This window comes from Spea bombifrons, chromosome 4, assembly GCF_027358695.1.
Source record: "Spea bombifrons isolate aSpeBom1 chromosome 4, aSpeBom1.2.pri, whole genome shotgun sequence".
NCBI classification, from domain to species: Eukaryota; Metazoa; Chordata; class Amphibia; order Anura; family Pelobatidae; genus Spea; species Spea bombifrons.
Genome location: NC_071090.1, coordinates 18518073 through 18538189, shown reverse-complemented (window position 1 = coordinate 18538189; position 20117 = coordinate 18518073). Strand labels below are relative to the sequence as shown.

The window sequence follows — 20117 nt, the reverse complement described above, 5'->3', positions numbered from 1 at the left end:
AGATAGGAACAATGACCCCCTAGTGCTCTCTCTCTCCATGAGGTCAACAAATACACCTATAAAAAAAAGCTAGTGTCGACATCAGCAAGTTGCTTGAACACATCATTGTATTTGTTATAAAAAATATCACACAGATATAAAGCATATATACATACAGTAACACTTGATGGCAGATGACCTTGATGATGTAATTGAGTACTATAGGTTCTTCTTCTTGGGAATGACGGAGAAGAGTGTGAGTAGTCGTAGAGGTAGAGGTCTCTCTTTCTATGTCCTCTCACAAGTTTTTATAATCTTTTTCTAAAATAGTCTGTATGAAGGGTTTACCTTTTTTGGTAATGTCATAGCTTATAGACTTTACCATTACCTCATACTAGTCATCCATCAAGCCCCTTTAGTACACTTAGGTTAAAACACTTTTCATTTATACCTAATGTGAATATATATATATATATATATATATATATATATATATATATATATAGAATGTATGCAATGCATTCTTACAGTATAAAATGGATATCACAAACAATAATAAACTGGTACAAAAGGAGAAGAGGGCCCTGCTCTTTCAAGTTTGTCGGTGGTTGAGGAGAAGTGAAAACAGTAGGTGGACAGCTTGGATGGGGATGTGTTACTGAAGTGGTAAAAGGTGTGTGTGGGGGGGTGACCAATTAGTAGCAATAATCCAGACATTATTATTGTCGTTTCTTGTATAGTCGTTTCTTGTATGAGAAATAGGCAGATTTGGTTTTTCAGATGAACGCGGCAGGATTTGGTGAGGGAATTGATGTGAGGAATGAAAGAGATAGTAGAGTCAAGTGTGACACTAAGGCAGCAAACATGGTCAGTTGGTTGGATGATGGAGTTGTCAACAGTGATAGAGATGTCAGGAGTTATAGACAGAGGGGGTAAGTTCAGTGATGTTAAGCTTCAGGTAATGCAACGCCATGCTTGATGCAGTTCCAGAAAGATACTGAGGCAGGTGAGAAGAAATGGTGTAAGTTTGGGAGAGAAGATATAGATTAGGGTATCATCTGTGTATAGGTAGGTACGTACAGTAGAAAGCCAAAGCGAGATATGAGTTGTCCAAGTGGAGAGGTATAGATAGAGAATAGTAGAGGTCCAAGAACTAAGCCCTGGGGAACATGAACAGATAGCGTTAGGAGAGAGGAACAAGTTCAAAGTGAAGGAGACACTTAAGGTGCTGTCAGGCAGGTAGGATTTGAACCAGGAAAGAGCTGTGTCACGGATGCCATGGACATGAAGGGTTTGTAGAAAAAGGAGGCAGTCAACTATGTCGATGGCTACACATGCATTCTTTAAAATGACCAGACATAGAAGCTGCAGCCATACCCTCTTGGTCTGATAATTCTTACCAGCGGCACGAAAGCGCTCAGTTTAAAATAATTGGGAGTACTTTCCGTCCATGCGCACAAGGTGTCTGAACAGACTTGAGCTAACTGGTGATAGCAGGGGGGTGGGGAAAGGGACAAGTGCATATTGGGCAATTATGCAGACTCCCCCCCAATGCACTTGCAAGGGGGCCCCATGAAAATTGTATATAGTGGCATTACAATGCATATGATGGCTGGAGTGTTCCTTTGACGTTGCTTCAACACCATTATTGCTAGACATTTCTGAATTGAAATACTGTATTTTTGCTGTGTCTAACAAATCCAAATGACAGTATTGTAGCGGCAAAGGCTACAAGTGAATTACATAAACACAAAGTGCAAGGCACAGCATCAGACCTATCTAGTTAATGAAAAAAATAAACCATCTCAAATGACATCACACCTGCACTAGCAGACACCATACTCTGAATCATGTCACATTTAATGTATCCTTTGTTTGGGTAATCATTTCACGATGATAACGTACACTGAAGCACCACATACTGTATATTCTGTGACCTTTTATTGGCCTTAGCTTGATACATTTCTCTTAATATATCTGGGTTACCCGACCCTAGGCCAATGTCATCAAGAGCTATTAAGGACTTCTCAGTGGTCGTACGGTAAACAATCACAACATACGAGAAAGATATTGTTACTTACAAGAAAGCGATTGAGGAGCACCACACGAAAGGCATACAAAAAGCATGTGGCAGCCTAGCAGACAAACACAATTTAAAGAAAGCCGTTTCATCTGCTATTACCTGTCAAATGCACAAGAATATAATCCTCAATGCATTTTCCTCCATGTTGGCCTTTATTCAACTGCAATACAAATTGGTTTAAAGCAGGATTACTAACTGGTCACACAGTTACATAATTTGACCATGTTAATAGATCATGTTATATCCTTATTAATATATCAGTGGGGAGCCAGAAATTCTAAGTATTAAAAAAGATATCAGAGGATTTCTCCGTGTATCTAATATCGGTAGCTACTTTATATGGTGGTAAGGTTTTAATGTGTTCAGCATCATGTAAGTTGTTAAACCTTTGTTTCCCCTTTGATTTTACTTTATTTTTTGCTTCACAAGAACTTTGTATTGTGATTGTTCTTATTTGTTTGCAGAAAATTCCTGTGAAACTTCATCCCGTGGAGATCTACTAATCTCTTGCGGAGGCTGTGGAACTCTGTGGATTATTACTAGGCTGTAGGCTGCGGCAAGTGTGATATGGGTGAGGAGATGAGGTCCTTGGAGCCCAGCAATCTGCCGTCTTCTCCAAGTATTTTTAAGTTTTCCAAGAGACCATGATCAGCTATGACACTGGAAGCATCCCAGATCTAAGAGCTCCAAAATCTTCAAACCAGGGTATGCCTTTTGTGAACAATTCTTCTTGCCCTGAACTGTATAGACACAAATCTACGACACTTTTTGTGGAATTTCCAAATGTAAATATATACCTGGGCCTCCATAACATCAAAGGTGCACCTCATAACCCCGGGGGAGGTCAAATGTGCTGCTGAACTTATAATGCTGAATTTAAACCTTTGTAACCAAAATCTCTTTCCCATGGATACTGTCCAAAAATGTCCAAATCCTACCTAGAATCAAGTCTTTAATTCAGATTTTTTTTCAGCCATTGCCATAGAAACTAAAAAAAGGCTTTTTAAAACTTTGTATGTTTTAAGTGATTAACTCTTCATAGAGAGGAATACAATGACAGATCTGCTAAGATTTATTTGGTGACAAGAGCCCAGTTAAAGTTTTGTTCTTTTAAGTGGCTTCTTCTAAACTGTGGCATTTCTGATTCGAGACGATAAGAAAGCTGTATTTGTGAATTAATTTTTAAATGCTTGAGGCACTAAAATATGCATGTCTGTATTCTACAGATTCTACTATTCTTCTCGTGTCTATCTGAAGATGCAATCAAGGAAATGAGCGATATTCTCCATTGAAGTGCCTGAGTAAGTAGGTGAGCCAAATAATGACTTTCACTGAACCCTCGGGTGTAGGTTTTCAATCCATAAAATTTTTATAGCAGGTGAGTTCTGTTACCTGACGTGCAATTGGAAGTATATTAATTTATTCTAATCATTAGTGTTACTGTTTATGATTATAGTTTATTTTCTAAGAATACAAGTTTAATGTGTGTATAGTGAAGTATATTTTCCAATAATTTGCTGTGGCTAAAAAATGTATAAATGCATTTAGGTCTTGTTAATTTATGTATTTATTCATTTAACAGAAAAAAAAAATAAGCAACATTGTGTCACGTACAAGTAGTAGGAGACACCGTGGTCAGGTAGGACTCCAGGACAGAACAGGTATAACAAGCCGAGGTCAGGATTCCGGAGAACAGGATAGTCGTATAACAGAGCCGAGGTCAGGATACCGGAGAGCAGGATAGTCAAATAACAGAGCCGAGGTCAGGATTCAGGAAAACAACGAAGTCAGACAAGCCAGGATCATACACAGGAATACCGAATCAGGAAACGCTATCTGGGCACTAGCACAAGGCATAGACAACCAACAGAAGGCAAGGTCAGATAGAACTGAAGAGGTTTAAATAGAAACCACAGAGGAAGTTCAAATCTCCCGCCAAACCTCATGACGTCACTTCCAATGACCGGGAATCACCACCATGATGAGTGTGGCGCAATCTCCCTTCATATAAGCCTGCAGTTCGGGAGTTCACCACCAGAGGGCGCGCGAGTGCCGAAACCGGACGCCGTGTTCCAGGAGGTCTGCCTCTCCTGCGCGGCAGTCCTGCAGACGACGGCGGAGGCGGCACAGTGTTGGAGGGAGGTCTCCCTCTCCTCCGTGGAGGATCCGGTGCCCGTGCGTTGGAGGGGGGTCTCCCTCTCCTCCGTGGCGGCTCCGGAGGTCTTGCGTTGGAGGGGGGTCTCCCTCTCCTCCGTGCCGGCTCCGGTGGTCGTGTATTGGAGGGGGGTCTCCCTCTCCTCCGTACCGGCTCCGGTGGCCGCGTATTGGAGGGAGGTCTCCCTCTTCTCCGTGCCGGCTCCGGTGGCCGCGTATTGGAGGGGGGTCTCCCTCTCCTCCGTGGCGGCAACGTGGGAGCCGGGGGCAGGTAAGTAACAGTACCCCCCCTTGAAAGGGCGCCCTCAGGGCGACCACCAGGGCGAGAAGGATGCCTAGCATGAAACGCACGTATCAACCGTGGTACGGATAGGCGTGCCGCAGGTATCCAGGATCGTTCCTCAGGAGTAATCACGTACCCCAAGAAAGTCACCTTGCGGGTCTCAAAAACGCACTTTTCCAACTTGGCATATAGCCCATGCTGTCGGAGACGGCTCAGAACTTGACGGACCTGGTCGCGATGAATAGATAAGTTCTCTGAGTAAATCAGGATATCGTCCAGGTATACGACCACGAACTGCTGGAGAAAGTCCCGTAGACAGTCATTAATAAATTCCTGGAACACCGCCGGGGCATTGCACAGACCGAACGGCATGACCAGGTACTCATAATGTCCCGAGCGGGTGTTGAAGGCTGTCCTCCACTCGTGACCGGCACGAATACGAACCAGGTTATACGCCCCACGGAGATCCAATTTAGTAAAGATTTGGGCCCCGCGTAATCTGTCGAAAAGTTCCGAGATGAGGGGAATAGGATAGGAGTTCCGCCTTGTAATCCTATTCAAGCCTCTGTAGTCGATGCAAGGTCTCAGTTCTCCGTTCTTCTTCTTGACGAAGAAAAACCCCGCTCCAGCCGGGGACGTAGACCGACGGATGAAACCCCGCCTCAGATTCTCCTCGATGTAGGATTCCATGGCCTGGGTCTCGGGAACTGACAAGGGGTAGACACGACCTCGGGGTGGCATAGTGCCCGGAAGGAGATCAATAGGGCAGTCGTAGGATCTATGAGGAGGTAACTTCTCCGCTTCCTTCTTGTCAAATACATCCGCAAACTCCCGATAATGACTTGGAAGAATCGTAGCGGCCATCTCCGAACCAGTAGACACCATGGCCAGTCGAATGGGTGAGTCACAGTGCTCCCCGCAAGCTTGACTCCAGGACGTGATCTGCCCAGTTGCCCAATTGATGGTAGGGTTGTGCCTTTGTAACCATGGAAACCCCAAAACAACAGGAGTAGAGGGAGAGCAAATTACCAGGAACTGTAGATTCTCTTTATGCATCATCCCTACGGAGAGTGTCACTGGTACGGTAGTTCGGGTGACTTGTGGCGGATGAAGTGGTCTGCCATCAATGGCCTCAATTCTCACCGGCGTGTCTTTAGGTGTGGTGGGAATAAACTGCTGCTCGCAAAAATGGGTATCAATAAAGTTCTCTGCGGCCCCAGAGTCCAGAAAAGCCTCAGTGCAAACGGATCCCCCCGGCCATGATATCTGAATTGGAACGGTCATCCGAGTGCTGCTAGAATCAGAGGACAGACCCAGCACACCTAAAGCAGGTCCTCTAAACCACTCTAGGTGCGGGCGTTTCCCGACTTTTTAGGACAGGATCGGGCCCAATGTCCAGTCAGACCGCAATATAGGCATAGCCCCTCCTTCCTTCGCCTGGCTTTCTCACTCTCAGACAGACGAGTAATTCCCAGCTGCATAGGCTCCTCACAGGTAACAGGAGACGTGGGTGGTGGTATGAACTGAGGAGCCAGACGCGGGAGGGAACGTACACCTCTCTCCCGTGCTCTCAGATTGTCTCGTTGCACCTGTCGTTCTCGAAGACGAAGGTCGATCTGGGTCACATAGGAGATCACCGAGTCCAGGTCAGATGGAAGATCACGAGCAGCAATCTCGTCTTTCAAAGTCTCTGATAGTCCGTTCAAAAAAGCAGCGATAAGGGCCTCGCTGGTCCAGTTCACCTCACCCATTAGCGTACGACATTCAATAGCATAGTCCATGAGGGTACGCTCTCCTTGACGGATGTTGAAGAGAGAGGATGAAGCAGTGGAACTTCTGCCTGGAACATCGAACACAGCACGTAGTGCGGCCACAAATTCGGAATAGGAGCGAACCGCTTGGGTACTCCTCTCCCACAGAGGAGATGCCCAGGCCAGGGCCCTGTCCGTAAGAAGCGAGATTATGTAACCAATCTTGGCCCGATCAGAAACAAAGGCATAAGGGTTAAGTTCAAAATGAATCTCGCACTGGTTGAGAAATCCACGGCAGGTCGCAGGATCTCCTCCATATCGCTGGGGTGGAGGAAGATTCATAGGAGCATGAACCACCGGCATTGGGGCTGGAGCTGGTACCGGCGGTGGAGCTACAGCTGGAGAGGCATGCACTTGTAGACCGGGATCTGTGCGTTGTAGTAGGGTCTGGAGTGCTTGGGCAAACTGGTCCAGACGATGGTCCATCTCATCCAGACGAGCCTCACAGGAACCCTGAGATCCTACCGAAGCGGGTCTCATGATGGCCTTCTGTTTCTGTCACGTACAAGTAGTAGGAGACACCGTGGTCAGGTAGGACTCCAGGACAGAACAGGTATAACAAGCCGAGGTCAGGATTCCGGAGAACAGGATAGTCGTATAACAGAGCCGAGGTCAGGATACCGGAGAGCAGGATAGTCAAATAACAGAGCCGAGGTCAGGATTCAGGAAAACAACGAAGTCAGACAAGCCAGGATCATACACAGGAATACCGAATCAGGAAACGCTATCTGGGCACTAGCACAAGGCATAGACAACCAACAGAAGGCAAGGTCAGATAGAACTGAAGAGGTTTAAATAGAAACCACAGAGGAAGTTCAAATCTCCCGCCAAACCTCATGACGTCACTTCCAATGACCGGGAATCACCACCATGATGAGTGTGGCGCAATCTCCCTTCATATAAGCCTGCAGTTCGGGAGTTCACCACCAGAGGGCGCGCGAGTGCCGAAACCGGACGCCGTGTTCCAGGAGGTCTGCCTCTCCTGCGCGGCAGTCCTGCAGACGACGGCGGAGGCGGCACAGTGTTGGAGGGAGGTCTCCCTCTCCTCCGTGGAGGATCCGGTGCCCGTGCGTTGGAGGGGGGTCTCCCTCTCCTCCGTGGCGGCTCCGGAGGTCTTGCGTTGGAGGGGGGTCTCCCTCTCCTCCGTGCCGGCTCCGGTGGTCGTGTATTGGAGGGGGGTCTCCCTCTCCTCCGTACCGGCTCCGGTGGCCGCATATTGGAGGGAGGTCTCCCTCTTCTCCGTGCCGGCTCCGGTGGCCGCGTATTGGAGGGGGGTCTCCCTCTCCTCCGTGGCGGCAACGTGGGAGCCGGGGGCAGGTAAGTAACACATTGATAATATACCGTATTGGTCCGATTTATAGGCCGCACTTTTTCCCTCCACTTTAAGTCTTTAAAGTGAGGGTGCGGCCTCTAATCGGAGTTTAGTGCAGAGGGGGGCAATCTCTATGGCCACATGCAGTTCCGGGCGCCGGTCAGGTGTTTTTTTCTCTTTCATTTACCCTGCTGTGGGCAAACAGTAGGGTTAGGATCCAGGTGCCCAGCAGAGCTGCAGGGGAACTGGATCCTCCTCTCTGGCAGCCGGTGGACGTCTGCGCGATGCAGACAACCCCGTTGCTGCCGACACTTCCGCTGGGGCTTCTAGGAAGGAGCGCCGATGTTACATGACCTTCCGGTGCTCCACCATAGAAGCCCCAGCGGAACTACCGGCCAGCAGCAGCAGCGGAGGTTTTACTGTGCACATCACACAGACATTCACCGGCTGCCAGAGATGAGGATCCCCCACAGCTCTGCAGGGACCTGTATCCTCATCTCTGGCAGCCTGTAAACGTCTCTGCGATGCGCGCAGATAATTTCCGCTTCTGCCGGGGCTTCTATGACAGAGACGCACTGGCCGAAGTGGCGAGCAGCAGCAGAGGTTGTCTACGCGTATCGTGCAGACGTCAGGGGAGCAGAGTGGCATATCAGGGGGGGCATAAAAGCATTTCAAGGGAGCAGAGTGGCATATCATGGGAGCAGAATAACAAATCAGGGGGCAGAGGGGCATTATGAATTAAGTTTTACCATTCCACTCATGTATTTTTTCTTTAAAAATATTTTTTTCTTTAAAATACCACCAAACTTTAAGGGTGCGGCCTATAATCAAGCCAATATGGTACTACTTCATATCATAAAAGGAATCATCTTAAGGAGAAACAGCACCTCTTTGGGACCCAAAACTGTCTGCCCTTCTTAACTCCCCTTATGGTTTTGCATTTATGAGTATCAAACTAATGCAATTCTCACAATATTGAGAATATTAACAACATACACTTTGTAAATAACAGACACCTCATTTGTATTATGTATTGTCTTCTGAATGCTTATCTCAATAACATACTGTAGCTCTCCATAGATTACGCTCAAATAGAAAGTCCCCATTCTAACCATACCAATAATCTAAAACAAAAGCATCTCTCCTTGGAAATTCTAAATGTTTTTTTTCTTTAGGTAAAACACTCAAAACACGATGTAAGTTCCTTAAAAAGAAAGAAGAAGCAAGAGAAGAAGAGGCGCTGTAGGATAGGAGAAGACATAATGAGTGAGAGCTTGAGAGAGTAAGAATGTGAGAAAGCATGGGTAAGACTGAGTGAATGTGCGACTGAGAGTGAAAGGATGTGGCAGCCCAATTTGGACAAACCCAAATTAAAGAAAGCTGTTTCATCTGCTATTACCTGTCAAATGCACAAGAATATCATGCTCAATGCATTTTCCTCCATGTCCCCCTTTATTCAACTGCAATACAAATTGTTTTAAAGCTTAACAGGATTACTAAGAGACCACACATGTACACTGCATAATTTGGCCATGCTGATCGTGTTTTATCCAAATTAAAATATCAGTAGATCACAGTATATATACCAATAATCACGCCCTAATAAACAAAAGCATCTAAAATAATACAATAAATAATAATTTAAAAAAAAAAAACGATAAAGTGAGCTAAGTGATGTCATTGTGACATCACTGGCATTAATTCAGTAGGTAAATAAAGACTCCAGGCACTCAAGAGTTCCAATGTCAGGCAGGTTTATTGAGACAAAAAAACAATGTTTCAAACTCACAATGAGGTCTTTTTCAAGTTGAAAGGGGGACTGAAGGGGTTAAACAGGAAGAAGAGGCAAGAGAAGAAGCAGAACTGTGGGAAAGGAGACAGGGACACGGAAGCAGTCAGAGGAGGAGAGAGAGTGAGTGAGAGTATGTGAAAAAGCATGAGTAAGAGTGAGTGAACTTGTGATTGAGAGTGAGTAAGGGTGAGAGTGAAAAAGCAACAAACTGCAAACAAAAATGACCTCTAAGATGAAGCCTCATCTAGGTGTGTTAGTCAGACTGAGATAACAACATATCTTATACAAATATAAATTAAGCAGGTATCCAGCAATTAAACTGTATTTCAATTTAAACAAAGGTATAATGTTAAAGCTTTTTATGGAATGGTGTTAGATATTTGTTTTGCTTAAATATCTAAATGTGTCAGTGATGAAAGACCAAAAGCACAGCTTCTAAGACTTCTTCAATAGTTTAATTTATTATACAAAACATATGTATACATACAGCACCAATTGATGGCAGATGATAGTAACAATATAGAAACTTCAGTGTTGTAGGCTCTTCTTCCAGGAAAGATGGAAGAGAATGGTAGAGGTAGGGATAGAGAAGTACACTCCATGTTCTCAAATGAGTTTTTATACCCCTTATTACCATCTAGGGCAAGGGCAAATTGATAGATTTAACCATTAGATCATTACATCATATAAGTCATCCTCCCCTAGTAGTTCTGTTAAGATGTCACTCATGTTTTACTTATACCTAATGTTAACGTATTGTTAGAATAAAGAAAACATGGATTTTTATACAAATGGAAAAGGCATAACCACGTCAACACGACAACAAATCCTTCTGTTAAAACAGGTTATGTTTTTCCAGTGAACTAAGCAAACCAGTAATGAATAGGTATATCCTGAAGCATAGGTATGCTTCAGGATATCCACAGTGCTTTTACTGGACCTGAGCGCTAGTCACCCGGTACCTGTACCTAGGAGCCTGAAGCTCAATCTCATAAGGTCATTCAACATTGAGTGGCCCCTTTGTGACCCTGCTTTTTTGTGGCTCCGTCCTGGCCGACCCACAACGATCGCCAGTATTTTTTTGAGTAAAGAAGGTAACGCTAAGCATTTAGGTGGGCAGGGTATCTTGGAAAGCATAGACCCTCAAGGGCTTGAGACTCAGTTCCCATTTCCGGATTCAGAGCATTGCATTAAATATTTCATCTTACAGGTGAACAGTGTACGAAACGTCACACAACACAAAAAGGTCTCACAGTAAAATTGCAACTCTTTCCCACACCATCTACAGGTGTGAATATGACTTAATTATAGCCTATAATATGCAGTACATTGTGATCAGGAGTTCCGTAGCTTAATGGTATGCACCCCTTGTTCTGAATTATTGAGTGCTCCTATAAGCTATTTATTTAACCTCATTTAATCTCACAGGGCTGAATTCCCCTTTCAGATGAACACATCTTTATTAACACCAATCCATAAAGAAATCAAGGGACACGCGTCTTATTTCAAATTACAAAGGCATTGCAATTAGTAGTGCCGTAGCTAGAGGCTCTATCAACAGAACATATCCAGAACTAGATAAGCGCTGAATGTTAAATATACTCTTATAGTCCTCAAGGGCATGATACCTGTATATATACACAGTATATATATACATATATATATGTATATATATATATATATATATATATATATATATATATAAAAGCTGATATCACATTTCAATCAAAACAAGTAGCGTATTATTAACATTGGAGTATGTACTAGAAATCATTTGGAATACACATAATCTTCAATCCATTCCTTACCATAAAAATATGCAAAGTACAGGGTGCCATTTATCTTGCTTTTTATAAATATATATTGAGTCACAAATGTGTTTGACGAGTCTTTTGACTTGATGTAAATGAGTTTAGGCATTTTTTCTCCTTGCATAAGCAAGATATTTTTTTTAATCCTTAGTCTTTTCTTCACATGAAAGTATATCGTCTTAGATTTAATTTCTTGTATATGCATCAGGAATCGCAGGCATTCATTTCAATGAATAAAGCACAGTATTCTTAAGGCACACATTTTCTATAGCATGCTAAAGGCATACAAAAGAGATTGTCAAATAAATTCCTTGAGACTTCAAATTCTGCTTCACAATGGGTTTTGAGAACAAAAACAGATCAGTTACATAGGATGCATTATTATGCTGGTGTTAACATTGTAGTTGTGCCCTGACATACTAATTGTAGTCTGAGTATAGTTAACATGGGTTTACAACATCACAAGGACTCATTTATAGAGAATGAATTCAAATATAGGATGGGATATTGTTTTATAGATACAGCTATACTGATTCATAGAGCTTCACGACCCAGCCTCAAATCCGATACACAGCTTGGCTTATTCCTATTTGTTAAAAAATGAGTGCAAATTGGTGGTCAGATGACCAAAATACTTACCCGGTTTTGGTAGTTTGGTCTGTATTGATAATCGGAAGGACTAACAGTATTTGGGTGTGGAGATATTATACAGTTGACTTCAATTAAACTTTAGAGTAGTTTGTGGTAATGTAGTCCTGGTTGCTAGGTTATTTTGTAAGTAGAGCAAGAAAAAACTTTCCCGTATCTCAAAAATTTCAGCAACCACTGTAGAAACGCTTGCATAAAAAAGTATCTGTGGCTGTTTGTGTGGCATATTGAAATGCTGTGACATCAATGAGCAGGCAAAGACAGTTTCCACCTTTTCTCAGGTGTCTTGAGTTCCTACATGAAATACAATAGAAGGGGGAAATGGCAAAGTTTCTGCAGTTGCTCCTGTGGGAACAGATTCAGAAGTCTGGTCTATTCTTATTTTAATTACCGTATTTGCTCGATTATAAGACAAGGTTTTATCAGAGCAAATGCTCTGAAAAATACCTCTCATCTTAGAATCGAGTTTGTCTTCTAATCAGAGCTCAAATAGAGTTCTGACTACAAGACTAAGATCCAGATGCTCCGCAGCACTGCAGGGGACCTGGATCCTCCTGTCTGGTAACCTCCGCTGCTACCAGTACTTCCACCGAGGCTTCTATCACAGAGCACCGGCAAAAGTGGTGGCAGCAGCGGAGGTTGTCTATGCGCATCGCGCAGACCTTCCCTGGCTGCCACAGAAGAGAATTCCCTGCAGCGCTGGCGGGGTATTCTCCTCTCTGGTAGCTGGCGATGGAAGCAGACAACCCCCGCTGCTGCAGGCACTTCCACTGGGGGTTTTATGATGGAGCACTGGCCTCACATGACCTTCCGGTGCTCAGTCATAGAAGCCCCGCTGTAACTAACGCCGGCCTCCACCCGCTGCCCCCACTAGACACCAGGGAGTCAGAAGCACTGGTAAGTCGGGGGGGGGCATATGCCTTTTCTGGAGGCAGAGTGCCTCATTATATGCCTTTTTTCTCCCTTTATGCCACTCTGCCTCCAGAAATGCCTGAGTGGCATATAGGGGTATAAGGTATTTCTGGAGGCAGAGTGGCATATAGGAGGTTTAAAAGCGTATAATGGGGCACAGTGGCATATAGGAGGGTATAAGGCATTTCTGGAGGCAGAGTGGCATATAGGGGATTAAAAGGCATATTTTGGGGCAGAGTGGCATATAGGAGGTATAAGGCATTTCTGGGGCAGAGTGGCAAGCCTGGGGGCAGATGTGCCCAACTGGAGGGCAGGTTGGCAAATAAAAGGAAATAAAAACAAAATCATTATTTTTCTCAATCATAGCTTTTATTAAATATGAAAAAAGTTTACATGAATTCATATTTACCAGTAAAACTTTTCTCCTATAGGGTAGTCTTATATTCAGGCTTTTTTTTCCCCTAAATTAATATTCAGATTTTGGGGGGTCATCTTAAAATCGAGCAAATACGGTACTTATCTCACTGAAAATAAGCACACATTGTTACTTACCCGTCCTCGGTTCCCACGTCGCCGCAGCAGCTGCCACGCAGGAGAGGGAGACCCCCCTCCACCGCACGGCCACCTCCGCAGCAGCCGACACGAGGGAGAGGGAGACCCCCCTCCACCGCACGGCCACCTCCGCAGCAGCCGACAAGAGGGAGAGGGAGACCCCCCTCCACCGCACGGCCACCTCCGCAGCAGCCGCCACGAAGGAGAGGGAGACCCCCCTCCACCGCACGGCCACCCCCGCAGCAGCTGCCACAAGGGAGAGGGAGACCCCCCTCCACCGCAAGGCCGCTTCCGCTGCCTTCCTCTGAAGTGCCGCGCAGGAGAGGCAGACCTCCTGGTACACGGCGTCCTGCTGTTGCGCATGCGCGACCTCTAGTGGCGAACTCGCATACTAGAGGAATTTATGAAGAGAGATTACGCCATCCACAAGATGGCCGCGAGTCACAGACACCGGAAGTGATGTCATGAGGGGCTGATGGGAGATTCAGACTTCCTCTGCGGTTCTCCATTTAAACCCCTCAGACCAGTTTCACCTTGCCTTCTGATGGTCGTCTATGCCTTGTGCTAGCACCCAGATAGCGTTTTGGTTCCTGTATTCTCGTGTATGATCCCGGCTTGTCTGACTTCGTTGTGTTCCTGATTCCTGACCTCGGCTACGTTTACGTTTATCCTGTTTTCCTGAATCCTGACCTCGGCTACGTTATATGACTATCCTGCTCTCCGGAAACCTGACCTCGGCTTGTTTGACCTGTTCTGTCCTGGAGTCCTACCTGACCACGGTGTCTCCTAACTACTTGTACGTGACAGAATCAGAAGGCCATGATGAGACCCGCTTCGGTAGGACTTCAAGGTTCCTGTGAGAATCGTCTAGATGAGATGGATCATCGTCTGGATCAGTTTGCCCAGGCGCTCCAGACGCTTCTTCAGTGCACTGATCCCGGACTACAGATGCACGCTCCAGCAGTAGCGCCCCCACCGGTTCCTTCTCCGACTCCAGTTCCTGTGGTTCATGTTCCTATGAATCTTCCACCGCCACAACGTTACGGAGGAGATCCTGCTGCTTGTCGGGGTTCCTGAATCAGTGCGAAATACATTTCGAACTTTCACCTTACGCCTTTGCTTCTGACCGGGCCAAGGTTGGGTACATTATTTCGCTCCTCACCGACAAGGCTCTGGCATGGGCATCTCCTTTATGGGAGAGGAGTACTCCAGTAGTTTGCTCCTACTCGGAATTTGTCTCTGCACTACGCTCCGTATTCGACGTACCAGGCAGGAGGTCTACCGCTTCTTCCTCTCTGTTTAACATTCGTCAAGGGGAGCGTCCTCTGATGGACTATGCTATTGAATGTCGCACCCTTATGGCGGAGGTGAACTGGACTGGTGAGGCACTCATTGCAGCTTTTCTGAATGGATTATCAGAGACTTTGAAGGATGAGATCGCTGCTCGAGATCTTCCCTCTGATCTGGATTCTGTAATTTCTTACGTAACTCAGATCGACCTTCGTCTCCGCGAGCGTCAGGTGCAACGGGACAGTTTGAGAGCACGTGAGAGAGGACCTGCTTTGGGTATGCTGCGTCTGTCCTCTGTTTCTAGCGGCACTCGGATGACGGTGCCGATTCGAGTATCCTGGCCTGAGGGATCCGTTTGCACAGAGGCTTTTTTGGACTCGGGAGCTGCAGAGAACTTTATCGATGCCCGTTTTTGTGTACAGCAGCTCATTCCCACCATGCCTAAAGACACGCCTGTCAGACTTGAGGCCATTGACGGCAGACCGCTTCACCCGGCTCAGGTTACTCAGACTACTATACCTCTGACACTCTCCGTAGGCATGCTTCACAATGAGAGACTTCAGTTCCTGGTTATCTGCTCTCCCTCTACTCCAGTCGTTTTGGGGTTTCCGTGGTTGCAGACACACAATCCTACCATCAATTGGACGACAGGAGAGATCACTTCTTGGAGTCATACCTGTGGGGAGCACTGCACCGAACCCATCAGGCTGGCCATGGTGTCTACTACGTCGGAGATCGTCGCGACAGCCCTTCCCAGTCAATACCGAGACTTTGCTGATGTGTTTGACAAGAAGGAGGCTGAAAAGTTGCCCCCGCACAGACCTTACGATTGTCCTATTGATCTCCTTCCGGGTACCATGCCACCCAGAGGCCGAGTCTACCCCTTGTCTGTTCCTGAGACTAAGGCCATGGAGACATACATAGAGGAGAATCTGAAGCGGGGTTTCATCCGTCGGTCTACCTCCCCGGCTGGCGCTGGGTTTTTTTTTGTCAAGAAGAAGAACGGGGAGCTGAGGCCATGTATCGACTATAGGGGCCTGAATAGAATTACGAGACGCAATTCATATCCTATTCCCCTCATCTCCGAACTCTTTGATAGGTTACGTGGGGCCCAGATCTTTACCAAGTTGGATCTTCGTGGGGCCTACAACTTGGTCCGGATCCGTGCCGGCCATGAATGGAGGACAGCATTCAACACACGGTCCGGACACTATGAGTACCTGGTTATGCCGTTCGGCCTGTGCAATGCCCCGGCGGTGTTTCAGGAGTTTATTAACGACTGTCTCCGGGACTTTCTCCAGCAGTTTGTCGTTGTCTATCTGGACGACATTCTGATCTACTCTGCAGACTTGTCCACCCATCGCGAACAAGTTCGTCTAGTACTGAGTTGTCTTCGACGACACGGACTGTTTGCTAAATTAGACAAGTGCGTCTTTGAGACCCGTAAAGTGACTTTCTTGGGGTACATCATCACTCCTGAGGGGTTCGACATGGATCCATCTAAAGTAATGGTGATCAAAGACTGGCCACGCCCAATGGGTCTCAAGGCTCTTCAACGTTTCCTGGGGTTTGCCAATTACTACAGACGCTTCATCCGTAACTACTCAAGGATTGTTGCACCGCTTACGGACTTGACCAAGAAAGGGGCCAATGTCTCCGAGTGGTCTTCCGAGGCCGTTTCTGCGTTCACCCTTCTCAAAGAGAAATTCACGACGGCTCCGGTGTTACGGCATCCCAATCCTCTTCTGCCGTTTGTCCTCGAGGTGGATGCTTCCGAATCCGGGGTTGGAGCGGTGCTCTCGCAACGTGTTTCGTACAGTGGTCCACTACATCCTTGCGGCTTTTTCTCCAGACACTTCTCCACAGCCGAAAGGAATTATGATATCGGCAATAAGGAGCTGTTGGCGGTTATTCTGGCCCTGGAGGAGTGGCGTCACCTTTTGGAGGGGGCTTCGGTACCTACCTTGATCCTGACCGATCATAAGAACCTCCAATACATGGAATCTGCCAAGTGTCTCAATCCACGTCAAGCTAGATGGGCGCTCTTCCTCTCCCGCTTTCCCTTTGTGCTGACGTACCGTCCCGGATCAAAGAACACTAAGGCTGACGCTTTGTCCCGCATGCATGTACGACCAGAGGAGGAGAGCAGGGAGCCTGAACCGATTGTCCCTTCTACCAAGGTCGTGGCAGCCATTCAATTACGAGGTTATGCACCTCTCCTGGATCGCATCACTCGCTCTCAGGGTCAAGCTCCGGATTCCAGGCCTCCAGGGAAACTGTACGTCCCTCCCAGTTTGCGGGTGCCTATCCTTCGCACACTCCATGGCGCCAGAACCTCGGGACATGCGGGAGTGGCGCGCACCAAGGACTTACTTTCTCTGACTTTTTGGTGGCCTCACTGGGGCAGGGATGTTACGGCTTTCATCCAATCGTGTACCAGGTGTGCAGCTAACAAGTCCTCTCGCACTCGGCCTGCTGGACTCCTTCGGCCTCTGCCTTGTCCCTCTGTCCCCTGGACTCATGTGGCCATGGATTTTATTGTCGAGTTGCCTTCGTCCAGGGGACATACCGTGATTCTTGTAGTGGTCGACCGGTTCTCAAAGATGGCTCACTTTGTTCCGCTACGGAAATTGCCCAGCGCCTCCACCTTGGCAGACATTTTTATCCGGGAGATTGTGCGGCTCCACGGAGTGCCTTCGGAAATTGTGTCAGACGGGGACGCAATTCATAGCAAGATTCTGGCGCGAATTCACGAGATCCTTGGGCATCACCTTAGCCTTCTCCTCGGCTTATCACCCTCAAACGAACGGTCTGGTTGAGAGGGCTAATCAACATCTAGAGCAATACCTGCGTCTCTTCATTAATGACCACCAGGATGACTGGGTCGATCTACTGCCGTTCGCGGAGTTTGCCAGGAACAACACGCTCCAGGAGTCCACCGGAATCTCTCCATTTTTCTGTCTGTATGGTCTTCACCCACAGTCTCTTCCGGATACAGTACCAGTATCGCCTGTTCCGGACCTGGAGGGAAGACTTGCTTCTATCCGTGCCACCTGGGCTTCTGTCCATTCTGCACTGGAACGCGCTGCCCAGCTTCAACAACGTCAGGCCAACAAGAGGCGTTCACCCAACCCATCGTATCGGCCTGGCGATAGGGTGTGGCTATCTACGTGGTTCCTGAGACTCCGGGTTCCCTCCATGAAATTGGCTCCGAGGTTTATTGGACCCTTTCCGGTTCTGCGTCGCATCAACCCAGTGGCCTATGAACTCTCGCTGCCCAGGACTCTTCGCATTCCTAGAGTATTTCACACCTCCTTGCTGAAACCTTTGGTCTGTAACCAGTTTACCCGAGGCGAACGTTCTACGACTGAGACTGCCCAGAGGGCTTCCGAGAGACGCACTCCGCGGGTCATTCTCGATTCCCGGTGGCAGCAAGGCAGCCTACAATATCTGGTGCAGTGGAGAGGTCTCGGTCCCGAGGAGCGTTCCTGGATACCAGCGGCACGCCTCGCTGTGCCAAGATTGATACGTGCATTCCACGCTAGACACCCGTCGCGTCCTGGTGGTCGCCCTGAGGGCGCCCTTTTGAGGGGGGATACTGTTACTTACCCGTCCTCGGTTCCCACGTCGCCGCAGCAGCTGCCACGCAGGAGAGGGAGACCCCCCTCCACCGCACGGCCACCTCCGCAGCAGCCGACACGAGGGAGAGGGAGACCCCCCTCCACCGCACGGCCACCTCCGCAGCAGCCGACACGAGGGAGAGGGAGACCCCCCTCCACCGCACGGCCACCTCCGCAGCAGCCGACAAGAGGGAGAGGGAGACCCCCCTCCACCGCACGGCCACCTCCGCAGCAGCCGCCACGAAGGAGAGGGAGACCCCCCTCCACCGCACGGCCACCCCCGCAGCAGCTGCCACAAGGGAGAGGGAGACCCCCCTCCACCGCAAGGCCGCTTCCGCTGCCTTCCTCTGAAGTGCCGCGCAGGAGAGGCAGACCTCCTGGTACACGGCGTCCTGCTGCTGCGCATGCGCGACCTCTAGTGGCGAACTCGCATACTAGAGGAATTTATGAAGGGAGATTACGCCATCCACAAGATGGCCGCGAGTCACAGACACCGGAAGTGATGTCATGAGGGGCTGATGGGAGATTCAGACTTCCTCTGCGGTTCTCCATTTAAACCCCTCAGACCAGTTTCACCTTGCCTTCTGATGGTCGTCTATGCCTTGTGCTAGCACCCAGATAGCGTTTTGGTTCCTGTATTCTCGTGTATGATCCCAGCTTGTCTGACTTCGTTGTGTTCCTGATTCCTGACCTCGGCTACGTTTACGTTTATCCTGTTTTCCTGAATCCTGACCTCGGCTACGTTATATGACTATCCTGCTCTCCGGAAACCTGACCTCGGCTTGTTTGACCTGTTCTGTCCTGGAGTCCTACCTGACCACGGTGTCTCCTAACTACTTGTACGTGACACACATGCTCCAGAACCGTCACATATTATTCGATAAAATATGTTGTCCCAGAAGAGGATCATTGAGAGACATAAAGTTACACATCAAACTGGTTCAGTGTTTGATATATTGTCATGCTACCACAGGTCCAAAATTGCCAAGGTCCAGTGAATAATAACAAAGATTTAAACCCTAAACATTACAGAATTAAGAAACATGGTATATTTCTTAACTCAACACGTACAGCTTAGAGGAGAAAAGAGAGGAACAGGGGCACCATTAGGGTGGTACAAATAATACAGTTGTAAGGGGCCCGGCAGTCCTGCGGCTGCTCAGGGGCAAAGTCTCACTGGACCACTAATTTGAGGTGGCTGGAAGAGGAGCAGTCAGAAACTACTCATGTCTGGTAATGATTGAATGTATATTATATAAATATATTAAATCTGAAATCAACATGGTATTTTAATTGTATTTTAAAAGTGTGCATATGTGAGCCAGTGTGTATTGTCCCCAAATGGCCTGTCTGCTACATCTTTGTGCTCAAACAGCCTGTAAGCACCATCTTTGTGCCCAAACAGCATGTCTGCACCATTTTTCCATCCAGCTTATCTGTTCCCCCCAAATGACTTGTCTGCTCCCCCAAATGACTTGTCTGCACCATCTTTGCTGCCAAAGAACATGAGTAGAACAGACATTTCTAGTGGTGTGAAGGTAGGGACATCTTGGGATGGGGGGTCATCTGGGGAGACCAATTGTTCTGACCATTTGTTCTGTAACGGGCCTCAAAACATCTGATGGCGGATCTAGAGAGGAGTGATGCGATTGAAACATTTAAATACATAAAATGATAAATGTAAGTAAATTAAGTATATTCCAAAAGATGACAATGTTAGTACAAGATATCATGACTTAAAACTAGAGGGGCAGAGACTTAGATAAGACTTACTTAGGTAAGGAATTTTTACGTGTTTGAATGAGTGATATATAACTTGAACAGCCATCCAGCGGGTCAATACAGTGAGTGAATTTAAGAGTGCTTTGGG

General features: G+C 47.2%; 1 long non-coding RNA gene across 1 annotated transcript; it reads right to left on the bottom strand.

The window, feature by feature from the left end:
* Positions 1 to 13965: 13965 nt before the first annotated feature.
* LOC128492348 (uncharacterized) lies at positions 13966 to 19090 on the bottom strand. Its single transcript, XR_008354080.1, has 2 exons — positions 18939 to 19090; positions 13966 to 14027 (listed from the first exon to the last, which is right to left on the bottom strand). It is a non-coding gene; the product is annotated as an uncharacterized LOC128492348 (long non-coding RNA).
* Positions 19091 to 20117: the final 1027 nt, after the last annotated feature.